Source organism: Balaenoptera borealis (genome assembly GCF_965194805.1).
Source record: "Balaenoptera borealis genome assembly, chromosome: 10".
NCBI classification, from domain to species: Eukaryota; Metazoa; Chordata; class Mammalia; order Artiodactyla; family Balaenopteridae; genus Balaenoptera; species Balaenoptera borealis.
In genome coordinates this window covers 78,970,662-78,989,397 of record NC_138874.1, presented here as the reverse complement: position 1 = coordinate 78,989,397, position 18,736 = coordinate 78,970,662, and the positions used below count along the sequence as shown (strand labels likewise).

The following is an 18,736-nucleotide window of genomic DNA, read 5'->3' as shown; positions in this document are numbered from 1 at the left end:
CACTAGCCCCTAAAGCTTCTCTGAAGTCTCACTGTCCTTTGAAGCAAGGGTTGCAAACTTAAATGTCTATGAGACTTGGCAGGGGAAATACATGAGAGAAGGTGGGACTGTTGTAAAACTGATCTTCTGTTTAGGAGGTCAGCTGCCCAATAAAGTGTTGGCCCATGGAAATTCGAAGCCAGTGTTATCAGAATTTCTTTTTTTTGTTTTTTGTTTTTTTGAAAAGAAAACAGATTCCTTTGTTATTGAGAAATATCCTGAATTCTTTATGCTATAGGCTAATTCTATTTAAAAAAATAATGTATGGGCAAAAAAAACAAACAAAACACATCTGTGAACCAATGAAGACCACCAATTTGCAAGTTCTTGACTAATGCACGACACCATCAGACATCTTTACCAAATATTATTTATTGAGAGCTTGGTTGAGGTCTCTGGCAGGGCTGCTGATGTTTGTTAGTAAACTGATGCTCTGTTTATTTCTCTGCTTTTGAATTTCACCATTTCCCTTAACTATTTCCATTTTATCCCCAGTTTGCACGTGAAGTTCTTAGATTAAAAAAGGAGAATTTGACATAGCAAAAGGCCCACATTTTGGTTTTTAATCTTGTTACTAATCTAGTGTTGGTATCAGAGATTCTTTCTTTTTCCTGAGACAGTCTTTTTCTTGTATTCCACTTTTAGTCATGTGTTTTCTGCCTAGTTTACTGTATCTAAAATGAATGCCCAGAAACCAAATCTTTATAGGATTGGCCTTACATTGTTCGGTGTCTTCCATTATTTAACAGACTTCACTGATACTAAACTGTCTGCCTTCCTTAATCTTCACTGGCTCAGTCTAAAATTTTAATTGCTGTTCAGAACCTCTCTGTTTCGTTGTGATATCCCCGATACCCGTAACTTGCCTGTTCAAATTGTTCTGGATTCTGAGTTGTACCTGCCTGGCTGGATTTGCTCTCTTTAATTATAACTCTTTCTGCCTTGGTGGTAGATATTTTGGCTGTCCCAGTTGGTCAACTCTTGCTCTAATTAACCCTTCATGGCTGTGTGTACCATCAGGTTAAAAACCTTGGGAGAGTGGTGCTTTTGGAACTGCTTTTATCATAGAAAAAAAAGGAGGAATAAAATCTTGCTATCTGTATATACTCATGCAATTCAAGTGGATTTTTTCTTATTCAAAGCTACTATGTATATATGTATATATATAGTATATGAAAAAATAGATTGGTGGTTATTTCATAAGTATAGCTAATTGATACAGGAATTGAGGTTTTAACTTCCTGCTGATTCATGAAAGAATAAATCCAGTGCTGGTAGAATGAGAAAGGTACCAACCTATGAAAACCCTCTTGTGGAGTTGAAAGAAAAGATATAGGGGTTGCTGGAATGATTAAGGTATTACCTGTTAAAATCCTCTTTCAGAGTGTCACATCTCTTCGGGATTATTCTCAAAGAATATGTTAGCCCCTAATGTATTACTATTTGGATCAGTGAACTCAAACAACAGCCCCAAAAGGCTGAACATTGATATGGAAATTTCCTTTGAAAATCAGTTTCTCAATTCCAAATTCCAGAAAGCTTCAAGTTATTTTCCTGTAACCTCTACCACACTTGTCATGTTGATTCATTTTGTTTTTGAAGAAAGGAGAATATTATCAGTAACTTATGCCATCCCTCTTTTGCTCCCTCTCTGCCCATCTGTGAGACTGGGAAAGGTGAACAACAAAGTGCCAAATAGCTTTGAACCTGGAGTATCTCAGGAGCATAAGTAAATCCTCCGTTAAATATATTTGAAAGTTGGATCCAATAAATTGATTGGGTATGCTCCAGGGATTTTAACTACAGTGAGGTAGAAAACAAATTGCTAAAATGTTGATTATAAATGCCTTCTCTGACTTCATTTATTATATACCATGTCCTATATAAGTCTGTTTCAGAAGGTAAAGAAGTTCCTATTTTCATAGTATTCCGATCTCAAAGAAGAGATATAAATAAATATGTAAATGATAATATGCATGCTCATGGAAATAAAATGTGATATGTAGCTAGAAAACACATACTGATATCACATATGTATGTATGGTATTCTGTGGCAAACAGAGTAACTGTTACTTGGTTTGGCTGCAAGTCTTTTATTTTGCTTATCTACGGAGGTCTTTGAGAAGAACCCATGGCATTTGGGTTTTGCTTCAAAGGGAATTAATGTTTGGTGGTGTGGGGATGTGGCATAGGTGAAGTCTGGAATCTTGAGGAAGGAGTGATTATAAGGAAATGTGACTTTTTAAAAAATTAAAGAGAACCAGACTTGACACATTTCTTTGAATAACACCTTTGTATTAACATCTTAGAAGCTTATATATTTAATCCAGTGGACTTTCATGAACAGTTTTGTGTTTGTAAGGGAATTGCCATTTTAAGCCCTAAGTATATTTTGAAATTATTTTCAATGGTAGCAAGTAGTAAGCCTTTCAAGATAAATTTGACCTTCAAAAAGAGTAAATGATATTGGATGTCAATGCTGAAAAATCAAGTAAGCTATAAAAATAGTAATACATTTGGTGTATTTTTTAAGCACACACGTTTCAGATAATGAGGCTGATTTTCTCATGTAACCAATAGGAGAGCTTTGCATACAATTTAAAAAGTAATTTCAAACATATTTTGAGCAACATCAATATCAGTGAATAAGTACAAGTGTTTCCAAAGTGATTTTTTAAAGGAAAACATTTATTTGGGTTTATAAGGTTTTTTATTAAAAAGATTCTTGGTTATACTTCCTAGAGAATGACTAGCAAGAAGGTAAACCTGAGTCCAGAGACAAAGTAAATATGAACAATAGTGATAGGATTGTCAGATAAAATACTGGATGCTCAGTTAAATTTCAATTTCAGATAACAAATAATTTTTCCATATAAGTATACAAATTTGTCCCATGGAATATTTGGACCTAGTTATAAAAAAATTATTTGTTTATATGAAATTCAAATTTGACTGGGAGTCCCATATTTTTATTTACTAAGTTCAGTGATCTTAAATGCTGATCAATAGTTGCTTTTTTGGGGGGCAGGCACATGTGGAGTACCTTCTTTGTGACTATATGGCCCTATATCTTGTAGAAATTTAACAGCATTCATGTTGCCTACGCTCTAGCAGAGGAGATAAGAAATATGCGGATAACCATATACAAAAAGAAACTGCAGTAAATGCTCCAAGAAGGATACAGGCAATGACAGTTCAAAGAATAAAGTGGTCATTTCTGGTTGAGGAAACCAGGGAAGGGACAGCTGAGTTGATACTGGGTTTTGACCTGAAAGGTTTGTTGGGTTTTTACTCACCTGGAGATAACGAAGAAATTGCACATCCAGGTAAGAGAACAACACTAGGAAAAGTATTAATTTGGGGAAGTATTGGATATATTTAAGGAACTACAGTTTGGTTAGAGCGGTGGCTCTCCAACTTCAGAATGCATCAGCTCCCTGAGTCTGACTCCCAGAGTTTCTGGCTCAGTAGGTTGGTGTGGACGGAGAATTTTCATTTCTATCAAGTTCCCAGGTGCTGCTGCTGCTGCTATGGTGACCAAACTTAGGTAACCGTGTGCTGGAGTGCAGCGGTGGGTGACTAGTGGCAAATAAGTGTGGAAATACAGGTTGCGCCCTGAGGGGCCCACTATCACGCTGAGGAGCTTGAATTTCATTTAATAGGCAGTGGGGAGCCTTTAAAAGGCTGGTGGGCAGAGTGACATATCATATTGTGCTTTAGGAAGATTTGTCTGGTGGCCGTGTGTGGGATTGATTGAAACGAACACTGACAGACCAGAGAACAAGGATAGTTAAATATCTGGTGCATGCACTATTTGCAATAGCCAAGACATCAAAACAACCTACGTGTCTGTTCATGGATGGATAAAGAAAATGTTATACACATACACGCACACACACACACACACACACAGCTAATAGCTATCCAATAAAAATACAATTTTACTCCATGTTTTTAAATGTTAGGTTACTTCCAATTTTCACTGTTAAATATTTCTGCTATATACATCTGTAATATATATCTGAACCTTTGTGCCCATCCTTAATAATTTATTTCCTTTGGATAGTTTCATATACTAAGCTGTTTTCCAATATAGGGAATCAAATGCTACTTTATGAAGATGATGCATAATTTAAAGTTAGATCCAACGTTTTAGTGCATAGTTTGGATCAGGGCTTTCTAACATGTTTCACTTTGGCACATAGAAAATCATAGAGGCTGCCCACAGCTTGTGGTGAAGGAGGTCAGTATTGTGATTGTCTGTTACATTAACTACATCTGCTCAGAGCAGCTCAGGCTAAGTTATCAAGGTTTTTTAATTATCCCCTGGGCATTCATGCTTATTGATAATTTACAATTATAGAGTGGGAGACTAGTTTTATAGTATTGATACATCATTATAACTTGATCTGTAAGGTGTACTCAGACTTTACTTTGCATTAAATGGACAAAGTTCGTGATAGAAATATTTAGGGATGGCTAAAATATTGATCAGCAACGTATTCAGTGGGAAAATTAGCATACTAATTTGTAAAGTACAGATTATCTTCATGATAACAAGGCTCTGATTATTCATCTTGGAATCTTTGAGAGTAATTTGGTAGAGGTTCATCTAAAATATTTAGTTTTTGGATATTTTATGTCTTCAAGTACCTTTCTATAGTTAAGATGTATACTGTCTTTAAAGTGAATCAGGTTTGTAGAATTTCCAAACCATTCACTAAAATCAAGTTCATAACGTTAATTGGAGGGATTTGGAGGCTGGATCAGGAAGTGAGTGATTCCTGGAATCCCCAGCAATTTGGAAAACCATGGATAGATCTCAGAGATTCACGCACTCAGTATTTCTGTCTTTCTTCTGCCTTCATTGTCCTGTGTTTTCCTTGCTCAGAAAAACCAGTTCCAGATGGTCTTTCTGTGACCATGCGCTTCCTAGTGATTTGCAGCAAGTGCACCCCGTTGCTCACCCTGTTGGTATCCACAGCTCTCCACTCCCTCCTGGTCATGGAACTTTGAGAAAATTCAGGAATTGTCTTTCTGAGGGAAAAAAAAGTCAAGGAATCGAGACTAGGAAGTTACAAGTAGCAGCAAAACATAATATTCCAATAATTCTAGTGAACATTACAAAATATTGAGGCAAAAGAAGAAGAGTGAGTTCTAGTACCTTCTTAGAAATGAGAATTGTTGGCTTTTAAAAGATTTTAGAGACCCTCCTTCTTAACCTTGTCATTTTGTCAATGAAAAATGAAAGCCTAGAGGCACTAAATTCATTCAAGATCACCAAGGTAGTTCCTGATGGGACTGAGCTGAGGGCTTAGGTCTCCTATATACCCATTCCGTTGTCATCAAGGGGATCGCTACACTTAAGAAACATCTATGGTAGGAAGAAAAGCTATATTTAACTGTAGATGGTGGGAGGAGTAGAAAAGTTAGTTAATTACTTATTTTTTCTCATTCAAGAAGAAATACAACTTTTTTTGCAATCCTTTTGAGCCTGGCCATTATCTAAATTTTTTCCTTGCCACAAGTGTTTAGTTCCATGTGTTTGATTTCTTCCCCCCGCCCCCGTGGATACAGAGCTCTAATTGTGTAGCAAAGTCCAAAGGGGAAATTGGGTTTGCTTATAGAAAATCTCTTCGTAACCAACTTCGTGGACAGTTTCTATCCTGTAAAGTGAGGTATGCTTATATTAGTAATATTATGGATGTAGGATGTACTGTCTACGTACTGAGCTTTGCCAGTGGCAGTTAACATTAAATAGGCTTTTCAGATCTAGATTGCTTTTACTCTCACAGAATATTTTTAAGAGATTTAAAAATCTGTGGTCTAATATGATTAGGAAAGTTCAAATATTAATTTCATTTGTTATTCTGTAGACTTATTCAAAGTGGTCTGGGTTAGCCAGAGGCTGTTCTCCACTTTAAGGGGTTGTGAATGAATGCCCCTAGAGTAAAATTGAATAGAAATGGAGAATGAGAAGTGAACAGGACAAATGAGTGCATGCTTGTGTTATGGGGCTCTCCACCCTCTTTCCTCGATGGGTGCACACCTGGAATCACAGGCGTCAGGAAATCCACTCAGTCTTGGCCGTCTCAGAGGACCCAACCCAGCCTCTGTGTGGGTTCTTCGCATTTTAATTAGATGGAATTGTTTCTAGTGTTTCCGTAGGGATTCTGCTCCCTTCTAATGAAAACAGCTTAGGCTAAACAGGATCCATGTGAAAGTAAACCAGAAGCCCTGATTCCACTGTTGGTGCAACCCTGTAATACTGTAATACTGTTATGACTTGTATTAGAATCCTAGGTTCGCCTTAGTTTAAACTGCAAGTACTCATCATAATTAGCCTGTACTGTGACAGGCAGGCAGGAAGTACACACCTACTCACTTTTTCCATCAACAGGCATAAAGTTGAATTTACTTTTTTTTTTTTTTGACTCATCAAAAAGTGCCTTTGACTCCATTTCATTGGGTTTGGAGTCTTACCAAACATTAAGGTTCACATTTAGAGTTTGAAAAGCTATACTTCTTGCTGCTGGTATGCATGACCGTTAACATCAGAAGCTGCAAACTAACAGCTGTTAGACCTGGTCCAACCCAAAGATGTGCTTGGGGCCAGCCCAGTAAAATGTAACTAGTTGTCAGCATTTAAACATTGGGACATCTCCCATAAAAATGTAGGTTTCTGACTTCTAAAACTTAGATAGTATGGCAGCCCAGAACCTGTACTTCTGCGTGATAATATCTGGCTGGAGGAAAGGAGCTGCGGGCCCCTGGTCAGATGAGTCATGTGCACCTTTGTACATTACCATTCTCTCTCTGGTCTGCTTCATGTATTTATACTTCCTACCTAACCCTTCAGGTGCTTGAGCCCCAGATTTGAGTAATGGTTTCCCAAAGTAGACAGGATGAGGCATGTGAGCGTGTCAGAGCTGTGTTCAATCCCAGCTTCTCCCTTTCCCAAAGCTGTGAACACGTGCCACTCTCTCACCCTCCGCGAGATGCGGCATCCACATCTGTTAATAGGGAATGTCTCTTCCTAAGTGTGTGGTGAGTTTTAAATAAAATAGCAAATCAATGTCCTCCTTATATTAGATGCTTGGTGAAAATTTATCCTTCTACCTTCCTGGTCACGTAAATTTTGTTTTCTGATTGTTTATACTGAAGTGAGAGTATTTGCTACTTTTAACTTTACTAATTTGCTCTGAAACGACTACCTCAAAGTATTCGTCACCCTGGTCATCCTTGAGAATTTGTGCTGCTCTCACCTTTTCTATATCCTGTGGACTTCTGGGAACTTGTTAATGGATATAATACTACCTTTTAACTTTCATGTCTACTGATATACATTCTGACTTTGATTTGGATTCCCATTGAAGTTTGGTTAATACACACTAAAAATATTGCCCTGAGGTGAAAATTAAGAGAAGAAAGTAATAATCATTCTAATTGTATTTGAAACATTGTGTCTCCTAGTCTTTCTCTCTGAACCTCAGTTTCCCCAGCCTTAAAATTAGAATATAGCATTTTACCGCTTAATAGTTAGAGTAATGCTGTCTACAATAGGAAATAGATCCCAAAGCATTAGTGCTAAACCCTATAGAAGTTGATTTCTCTCATTCATGCAAGAGTATCGAGTATCTGAACAGGTGACAGGACAGATCTTCTCCACACAGTGGCTGTTGCCATCTTAAGCACACACCTTAAAAGGTCAAAAATCTATTTCTGATGCCTGACAGTAAAAAAAAAAAAAGAAAGAAAAAAAATGGAGAAATACTGTATGAAAGGTTATTATGTGCCAATCTTGGAAGGCTTGCACTTTACTCCAGTCACACCGCTGCACCTGACTGCAGAGGGGCCTGGGCAGGGCACCCCACTGCTGTAGATAGGGGAGCAAAAACTTTTGGTGGAAGATAGCTGTCTCTGCCACGACCAGCTGTGAGGGTTAGGAATACTCCCTACAGCGCCTTCCACAGTACCTGCCCCTCACGGCTTTCAGCAGAACGGTGGCGGCTCTTGTTCTGTTACTGGTGCTGTGGCATTATCACTTGCCGTTATTGGACACCCAAATGCCATTGTCAAGTCATTGCATGACTTAGACTTTCTGAAAGTAAAATTGAAATTAAATTCTATAGACAGGGGCTTCCCTGGTGGTGCAGTGGTTGAGAGTCTGCCTGCCAATGCAGGGGACACGGGTTCGAGCCCTGGTCTGGGAGGATCCCACATGCCGCGGAGCAACTAAGCCCATGAGCCACAATTACTGAGCCTGCGCTCCGCAACAAGAGAGGCCGCGATAATGAGAGGCCCGCGCACCGCGATGAAGAGTGGCCCCCACTTGCCGCAACTAGAGAAAGCCCTCACACAGAAACGAAGACCCAACACAGCCATAAATAAATAAATAAATAAATAAATAAACCCAAAGTTAAGGGAAAAAAAAAATGTTGGTATGTTAAGGTGCTTAGTTACGAATAATTATTTAAAAAAAAAATTCTATAGACAGCATCCTGGAAGTTGAGGTTACCTAGGAGTATAAAGGGTGAATGAAGTATCGGACATGGCATCCTTGTTCATCAGAAGGCTACACTGGTCAAGATAAAGTCCTGTGTTTTATTTATTTAGTCCTGTGTTTTATTTATTCCTTACCTACATTAGTAAGTTGCCTTTATTGTCTATCATCATTTTCCCCAGCTCTTATTTCTTAAAGTTTATAATTTTAATTTCATAGGCAGTTTTGAGTTAAAGACAAAAGCCAGACTCTGAAAATTACCTTTATGCCCCCATATATTGGTAAACCCCATTTCTGTTAATACATTTTTTTCTATTAAAAAGTCATTTCAACAGAAAATAATGGATTTCTAATTTTGCTTTTGGAAAACATCTCTGAATAGCATTGAGTAATGTTTCCTTGCAGTATGGTGAATTGAATGCGAAGGGAATGAGCTTAAGGCTAGTGAGCTTGAGTTTGAAAATTGGTGAAAATACTCTAATGGATTTGAAATGTTGACGTGATACAAATACCTTTATTTCTAAATGGAAATCAATTTAAAAATATAATTCAATTTTATATGTTCTTGTAGATATTCACACAGTGCTTGATGAGCACATGTAAAAAAGCTGCTGTGCCAGGAGCTTTGTGAGACAAAAATAAAGGTACACAAACTGAGTCAGAGAAGGAAACTTCGGAACACAACCCAGAGGGACAAATGCCCCAAAACAATGAGACCCATAAGGCTATAGAAGAGGGCATCTAATCTACCTTGGGTTGGTTGGGATGTGACAGGCAAGGCTTCTTAGAGTTAAGGAAAAGGCATGTAAAGATGATCCAGGTAAGGAAATAAAGGAACATTGCAGACAGAGGAAACAGCATATGCAAAGGCACTAAAGCAAGAGAGGAAAAGCCTCAAGTACAAAAATAGTTTAAATTGTCTGATAGTCTGTCATTTAAGGTGCCCATGATGGGAGCAGGAGGGCAGTGACAAGAGACGCTGCTGCAGAAATTGGTATGGACCAGATTGTGAGGGGGTCTTAGTAATCAGACAACAGAATTTGGGCTTTATCCTGAGAGGAGTGGGTAGTTTCTAAAGCAGTGGATTTCAACACTGGCCACTCATTAGAATTATGTGAAACTTTCTAAGCACTTTCCATGACTGAACCCACCTCAGACTAATTAAATCAGAATTTCTCAGAATGGTGCCCAGGTATTAGAATTTTTTTAAATCTCCCCCAGTGGTTCTAATGAGCAGCTACTTGAGAACTACTCTTCCGAATAGTTTTAAACAGAGTGCACGGTGATGTAATGCCAACACTTTCAACCAGAGGCTCCCAAAAACTGAAGTGACATGACAGGCTGCGAACCTGACATGTTTTGATCATGGAGTAGAAGGAGAGAAAAATAGCAGGGATGATTCTTAGGTTTCTAGTTCCATAACCGTGGGAAAGATGGTGGTTAAATTCAGCAAAGTAGAAAATATAACAAGCACATGACTTAATGAGGAAGGCAGGATTTTGTCCTGGTTGAACCTGAGGTTCTGAGAGATGCATCCAGAAGGCTCTTAGCATACATGCCTGAAACTCAGGAGATAGCTGGGTTGTGTATGTAGATGTGGAAATTACCAGCATATCGCGGGAACTGACTCTACAGGAATAGTAAAAAGTGCTTAGGGAGTTTGTGGCAGGAGAATTAGGCAGATTATTGAGCCCTAAAAATCTCCAACATTTAAGGACCAAGGAGAGAAGAAAGAATCCACAAGGGAGAACAAGCAGGGGCTAAACTGAAGACAAATGACATTAACTGTCTCCTTAAATGCTGCCAATGTGTGAATTTACAGTTTGTTCAATTGGAGACCATTTAAAGAATACAGAATTTTTAAAAAGCAAAATGTATTTGAAACTGCACATTAAAAACTAGTTTATATTCTTCTAGCAAACATTTCCCAATGGGGACAGCTTCCACATCTCATAAGTTTCATTTGATTCCATTCAGATTTTGTGTGTGTGAACTACATTTGTTTTACAAATAATACAAAAAGGTAAATCCCCTGGTACCCATTTTGACGACTAAACTTTTAAACCCAAGAATTTCTACCTTTATTTTCTCTTGGGCTGAATGACAAGGACAGACGCAGTTTCCTTTTTAGCAAGGAGAAAAAACGAAATCTCTTAGTTACAAATAACCAATATTATAAAGAGTCTCTTCTGTCCCCCACTTTCCATCTCCCAGTCCCCCAAAAAGAACAAACAAAAAGCTCCCACTGCTGGAACCATCACCGCTGCCATTTTGGGAGCTATTGTTAACAAATAAACAAACAAACAAGCCAACAAAAACAGAGAGCTTTAAAAGGTGAAGAATCAGAGAAAACATAGAAACTATAAGAAGAAAAACTACCTTTGGGGAGACAGATTACTAGGCAAGGCTTACCTGCTTTGAGATGAAAATAGCCTGCTAGCTCCATGGAAATAGAGTTTTTCCCAATAAGGAAAAAATTGCTTCCCTTTTGTTACATTGCCTGCAGTTGTACCAACTAGATAATTACTTTTGGTGAGCAGGTTTATAGTTTTGAAAGCAGCAAAAGGTTTTTAAGGGTCCTAGAACTATCGGGCCTTTATATTTTTGCATGTTTATGAATCAGTCTGGGGCTCTCCTAAGCTTTGACTGAGATCAATGGCAATGAGGCAGTGAGCATGTGAGGGGGTAAATTAGAGATTGGTAATTTGAGACCATTGAGCATTTAGGATGGTAGGACTAGATGGTGGGTACCTCAGTTGGAAGGTGGTGAACTCACGGGTCGTACCTTAGGCCGATGTACACGGGAACCTAGAAGGTCTAGATGGTGTCCATAAGCAAGGATAAGATTATGCCAAGAATAATCCAACTACTTTTAAATTGGACCTATGTCTAACCTGTTAAGTGAAAGAGTTGATATAACTTACCACACTCTATGACAAGCTACCCTTGTACCATCCACTCAAGACCCCAGCCCAGATGTTGGGTTAGGTCAAAACCCAATGTCATTTTTAATATCAACTGAAGTATAGGTTCAGTAAATATTTGCACACTGCCCCTGAGTCTGGTTTTATGCAGTCGTTTCAACAGGGAAATTAATTCTTGATTCTAAACAACCAGTTTATAAACATAGTGCCTCTCTAAACAGAATTGTGTCTGCTAGACTTATATACATAGATATAAAAATGCCAAGGCATGAAGAAAGAGATTTGACTGTCATGCTGGACTATAATACAAATGATTTGGAAATAAAATATTTATAAAATTTCTATGCCAGGTAGCATGAAACAAGGAGAATTTTTCAAATTGTTCATATTAAATCAAGAGCTACAAAATGAAATCCAGTGAAAAGTATATGAATTTACATTATTTGTTATAAAGTAAGAAATACCTTAAAACAAAAACCTTTATATGGCTCATAAAGGAAAAGGGAACTAGTTTTATTGCATGTCAGGCCCCAGGTTGGTTAATTCTCCCAACAACCACATTGTGAAGACATTAAGACCATTTTATCTACTAGGAAACTGAGGCTCAAAGAGGTTGAATACAGCCCAAGAACACAAAACTGGTACCTGGTGCAACCAGGGCTAAAACTCAGGTTTGACTTGCCTCTGTATAACACTGGCTTGCAAATTATTGAAATGAGTTTATTGCGTTTTGCAAATGTATTTTAAAATAATTCTTTCTGATGTACTATCAATACTTTGTAGTTTTTATTATTGAGATGTGTTTGAAGACACTTCCTACAAAAAAAATCCGAGTATAATGCTTATGCATTTTCTAAAGACGGATGTTCTCATTATCAACTTGGGAGCAAAAGTGCAAATCAGTATCTCATTTCTGTCCCAACAATTTCATAAATAACTAGAGGCTTATTATGTTTCCATCCACAGAGTTCATGCCACAGGAGCATGTTTATAGAAGATGGTATTTTCAAAAGATCCTTTTGGTATTTTTTTGTAGCCTTACAGTTGTATATCTGAGACAGACAAAATAATGTATTATATTGTGTTTTGTGTGAGGCTCTGGTGTGGATTTTTTAAAAATCTTCCTTTATTAAACCTTTACTAAGTTTCCATTGCACTGAACAATGGGCTTCTAGTTGAATGATGTGCTCTTTCAAGAAATAATTTCCATGTATTCTAAAAAAAAAAAAAAAAGTCTTTTAGAACAGAAAGCAGCAGAATTTGTATAGTAGGTCTTCCTAGCTTCACAACTCTCTCTTCTGTTTCTATTCCTTTTTAGTGAAAAATGAAGTTAAACTTTCCTCAGCCCTCATTAATACTAACTCCATGACTTTGGTTTGCATATTCTGTTCAGAACCTTGGGAGAGACACCTTTTCTTTAAGAAGACATCACCCATAGGCAGAGGCGACACGATCCATTAAATGGTATATTTTATTTCAAACAAGACAAGTTAATATGCGGGTTACATGAGATGACTTGATTCTGCCCTGCAGTGAGTGAGACCAGTAAGCTGCAAAAATGGAGGAACTGAGAAGGAAAGAGGGGGACGAAGCTGTAGCTGGTCGTGAGCACAGTGAGAGAGAGCGGAGTGCGTTGATGGGCGTGGTGGGGCAATCACCAGTAGCAGTGCACATAGACAGGGGTGACAGCGCTGAGGCCCAGTGATGCACAGACGTGGAGAGTTCTGAAGCCCTCCTCTTGGAATTCGAAGCTAGCGGGAACCATCAGGAAACAGAAACAGCAGACAACGCAGGTAGTGGTGTATTCTAGGAGACAGGATGAGGACTCCAAGCCATTGGAAATGTCAGAGGACCTGAGACAAAGGGCTGATGCAGAGGAGATTTCAGCTGATGGGGCTGGCAGGGACCAGCAAGGAATCTTTCAAAGGAGTTCTTTAAAATTCACAAAAATATGTATTTGTTGGCAGAGAAAATGAACACAGCATGAACAATTGTGTATGACCTCCCCTCACAACATCTCCAGTTATGAATCATCCCTGTCTCTTTTCCATTTTCTACTTTTTCCCCTTTTATAACTTTTATTTTTTGCCCCCCCCCCCCTTTTTTTTTTCCTCTTTGGAAAATCTTACATACACTAACCTGAATTTCCTCTAATTCCTTCTGTGGCTTTTTCCCTTTTCACTATATTTTCACTCTTTGGCTTATTTGTAGATTTGCTTCTGAGAGCTAAGACAGCGTGGTTCAACTGGGCAAGATACAGACGGAGGCTCAAAACATTATGCTTTTAATCAAGATAAATGGAATGGGCTCTTCCACTGCAGTGGCTGCAGTATATGAAGTATCGTAGGGAAGGGAAGGGATTGACATTGAAAATAGGTGGCCCTGGGACCAATCCTACCCATATTCATTCTTTTTTTGAACAAAAATTTACTGAACCCCTTCTGTGAGTCTGGTACATATCTAGGCCCTGTGATACAGCAGTGCATGAAACAAAGTTGCCCCAGTGGAGCTTATATTTTCAGAGAGGAAAAGTAAGTAAGGAAAAAAAAAAATAAGTGAATAATACAATTTCAGGAAGTAATACTAGTTGGGAAAAAAATGAAGGTGGAGATGGGACATGGCAGCACAGGGGGTGGTATTGGTGGTGACTGTTTTAGAGACAGTGGTCAGGGAAGGACTTCCTAAAATGAGGCGGTATGAATTCTTCAGGTGATCACCCCCTCTTGTTTCCTTCTCCCCTTCCTCCTTCAATTTCTTTGCTTTCCCACAAAGTAGACCCTAAGTAGGCTATCTGGTGTGAATAAAGAACTGATCCTTTGTCCTTTTTAAACCTTTCCTTCTTGGAAATTACATGATCACTTCTATTTGGTCATTAGTCATCAGAATAACTACTTTTTGCAGAATGTTATAGAGAAGGCTCAAGTTTGAATAAAGAGGTGGCAATCCTTTTCCTTGGAAAGACTAACACAGACATTTCCAATCTGTTAATCAAGAGAAATGATTACTTTGATATAATAGAAGCCCTAATGTGCATATCTATGTAGCTTTACACAGCTTTTATAATGCCGGGAACCCTTCATTCATTCATTCTTTCTTTCATTCATTTATTTGTCAATTGTCTACTAAGGTCCACCATCATGGCCTCAACATGAGGTCCTTGATTTGGCTTCAGAGAACCTGTGAATTCCCTGAAATAATTTGATAAAATACCCATATGTGTGCGTACATCTGGTGGCAGGAGCCATGGCTGTCAGTAATTTCTCCCCGAAGTTCCCATCATGCTTTTGGTTAAGTGTCCACTGCTTGAACTCATGCTGGGACCAGATGATGGGACAGAGCTGTGGACAAATCAGATGAGGGGTCTGCTCATACAGAGCTTAAATTCTAGTAGGGTGAAAAGAGGGAAGGAGATGATTAAGGTTAAGAAGCAAACAAACAAGAAATAAACAGAATAACTTCAGATAGTGATAAATCTATAAAGGGAGCATTCTGGATGGCACTACTGCCTTACAGAGGATGGTCAGGGAATGCTTATCAAATGCAGTCATTTGAACCAAGATTTGAATGGGGAGAACAGGGTCATTTTAAAAGCCTAGGCCAGGTTGAGATACAGATATAACTAAACCATGCTCCTCCTCAGTTATTAAACTAAGAGGTTTTATTATGTTTTCTCATTTGTTCACCTTTTATTTGTATAATTACTGTTAAGAACTTTAAAAATTATATTGTCACTTTTTAAGATGTGTTCTTTATTCCTATAGCAAGAGGAAGTTGGGCTAGATGATATATATAATGTTAAGTTTAAAAATACAGTCATTCTAACTTATAAAAGAAATGCAGCATGCCATAAGATAGAATTCTGGAACCTATGTATTTTGTACCCATCGATAATGAAAATAGCATGTATTGTTTTGTTATTCTTCATCTGTTCTCTTTAATTTCAATCATAATATCACCCCAATTACATTTCTAGAGGATTTTTTTTTTTTTTCTTTCTTAGGCTTTCATGTATTTAGATGAATATATTCTCCGAGAGTGATCCTGAGAAGCCAAAATGCTATTTTTTGGTGGGGATTTTAAATTTCAAATATTGTGCACTGAAAAAGGAAATAAATGTATTGCTGAACAATGTGTTCTCCAAAACTAAGTGCTGCAGTAAAAGGTCAAGAAACTAGTCTGATTTTATACACTTGGATTAATTATTAATATTTCTCTGAATTCTGCTCCTTTAAAGTATGGTGTGAAGAACAGATTCTTTCTCAATGCAGTTTTAAAGGGATTGAGTCTTCAGTAGCTTCATGGTTCCAGAGTCATCAAATTTTTCATATTTCAAGGTTGTTGATAATTATGATAGTTCAAGGAGATTTCAAGTGAGTAAGAAATGAAATTCTATTATTGTCTTATCTTTGATTGTGAGGATATTGGACCACAAAATATTTAACTGCTTATGCATCTCAGTGCACACTCGTACACTAGAAAAATGATGAGTTTCAGAAGCTGAAAGATGTTTAGAAATAATAATGCTGCTTAGTAGTAGTACTTTCTGGCAGAAAGAATGAAAGAGGAACTGAAATATCTATATAGTTATTCTGTCAATCTTGTATGCTTATGTGATTTAAATGCTTCTAGTTTTATTTAAAAGTAGGTTTTTTAGTCAGGCACTGATTTATGGGGTATTTCTATATTCTTATGATGTATGCATGATTATATATGATGTATAAAATTATACATTGACTAATACAATATTTTGTGCATAAAATAAATTCACATGTTTAACAATAATAAAATCTCTATCTAGAGTGGAAAAGTTAGAAAAACGATTATCAAAAATATCATGGGTGTGAACAAGAAGAAAAATTTCTACTAGACAACTAACTTTAAAGAGATAAAAAGATAATAATACACTCACCCAGTTCAAAGCTACCTGTGGAATGTCTCTTAATACATCCTCGAGCAGCCACCCCTACTGCCGTGCTTCTCCTTCCTAGTGTCTACCGATGTCGCTAGACATCACTGGTTTTCTGCTTAGTGTCGCCTCTCTCACTGGGCACCGCTGGCTGTTACCATGATTTCTGAGTGCCGTCAACTCTTGGTGGCAATGCTATTGTTTTTGCTATTGCCATCACTCCTGTTAGTATTGTCACCTGCTGCCACGTCAGCCAGTTACTGTTGATGCTTCCCAATGAATCTTTTTTTTTTTTTATAAATTTATTTATTTAATTTATTTATTTTTGGCTGTGTTGGGTCTTCGTTGCTGCACGCAGGCTTTCTCTAGTTGCATTGAGCGGGGGCTGCTCTTCGTTGAGGTGAGCAAGCTTCTCACTGCAGTGGCTTCTCCTGCTGCGGAGCACAGGCTCTTGGTGCGCGGGCTTCAGTAGCTGCAGCACGTAGGCTCAGTAGTTGTGGTGCACGTGCCTAGTTGCTCCGCGGCATGTGGGATCTTCCCAGACCAGGGCTTGAACCCGTGTCCCCCACATTGGCAGGCGGATTCCCAACCACTGTGCCACCAGGGAAGCCCCCCAATGAATCTTGAGTGATGATGTTCCCAATGAACCACTGCCCATGCACTAGTGAACTATACCCTTCAAATGCTATCATTTCCAGTGATCTATGACAGAACACAGAGACCACTTCTCTTTCCTTCAATACCCTTAAGAACAGCTCCTTGTCCATATTAGGAGATTGCACTAGATCTATTACCTTTAACCCTGTGGACATCACAACCACCTAGGATACTTGGGAAACACACAGTTCCTTGGCATCACTTAAAACTTTCTGAATCCTAATCTCTGATGGTAGATTTCATGAATATGTATCTTTTTTTACCAGGTACTCCAAGAAAATGTTTATGCAGACAGCTCAGGATTGTTCTCAGAACACATTTGGGAGGCAGGAGTCTAGGTGATTGTGAGTTTGTACAATTCACTCTACAGCTTTGAAGGGAAGTTGTGATTGTCTCATTCACCTGAGGATTTATGTGATGTTCATATTTTCATTGTGGGTGGCATTCTTTTTCAGATTAAGTCTTTGAATCTGACACATTTTAAAACCACTCTAATCTTGGGTTATCTTTTTGATAATTTGCTGTTGTCAAGTGATTTGAAATGAATATATAGTGAGGGCTTGGTTATCTGCTTTGTGGAGATATAGATACTGGTGTGTTCTTGTCTCACCCAGATGGTAAGATTCTATTGCTGCCGCCGCTGCTCAGCTTTAGAAGTCACAGGACTAAAAAGAAATGCTGTGGTGGGCACAGGTGTTCACTGTTGTCTCTGAAAGTATACAAGGCAGAGAGCTAAATACTTTCTCTCAGACTGAAGATTGATAAATCACTTCCATAGTTAATCTCAGCATCATCCAGCTGTTGTTATTGTGTTAGCCTTGGCGTCCTGGCTGGCCAAAGGGATATAGATTTATATGGATGTGAAAAATACAGGTTTCTAAAACTCTCCCGGGGGTAAATACCAGATAGAGCAGCTTTTATAGTGAACAAGATACCTTTTAACTTTTCCCCTCTTTTGAATTCTGTTCTGCCTCGATTATACCATTCTGTCTCTTCTAAAGGAGCTGTTGTGATTTGTGTGGGGTTTTAAAACTTTTGAAAAAGCAACTTCATCTTTGCTAGATTTTCTTGGCTACTGCTTCCTGTTGTGGAGCACTGTTGACCAATTCTCCTTTCTTTGTGAATTAGTGGAAAGAATATGGACTTTGGAACAAGGCAGCATTTGTTTCAAACTTGGTCACTTACTACAGACATGACTTTGTGCAAGTTATTTAACCTTCGTGAGTTACAGTTTTGTCATCTGTAAAGTGAACATACAATTCATGCAGGGCTATTGTTAGAGTTAAGGTATGTAAGTATGTAATACTGTACTCAGAACATAGCAAGAAGCAAGATCATTTTTCATCTTTCTTTTCATTACTCCAAAAATGTTTGCTTTCCCATTTCTGATACCCATCCTCAAGCTGAGAATTTAGAGGTGTTCTCAAAGTGTAGTCTCTGGACCACCAGTGTGAGCACTCCCTGGGAACTTGCTAGAAATGAACATCCCCAGGCCCCACTCAAAAGGTACTGAATCAGAAACCATGGCATTGGGACCTAAAATGTGTGTTTTCTCAAGTCTTCCGGTGATTCTACACACGCTAAAGTTTGAGAACCTTTGAGAAAGCCAGTTTAAGATTTTTATTTAATCTGATCTTCTTCATCACGATATGCAGAAGTCCGTTCAGCTCTAAAATCTATGTTTCTTTCAAACATTTGTACACTTCA

General features: G+C 38.2%; 1 protein-coding gene and 1 long non-coding RNA gene across 3 annotated transcripts in view; both read left to right on the top strand.

The window, feature by feature from the left end:
- The window catches only part of PRKG1 (protein kinase cGMP-dependent 1), a 1,237,939-nt gene that overhangs the window by 276,748 nt on the left and 942,455 nt on the right, over positions 1–18,736 (top strand). The window lies entirely within an intron of this gene.
- Positions 3,512–18,449, top strand: LOC309604728. Its single transcript, XR_014231024.1, has 2 exons — positions 3,512–8,186; positions 8,548–18,449. It is a non-coding gene; the product is annotated as an uncharacterized lncRNA (long non-coding RNA).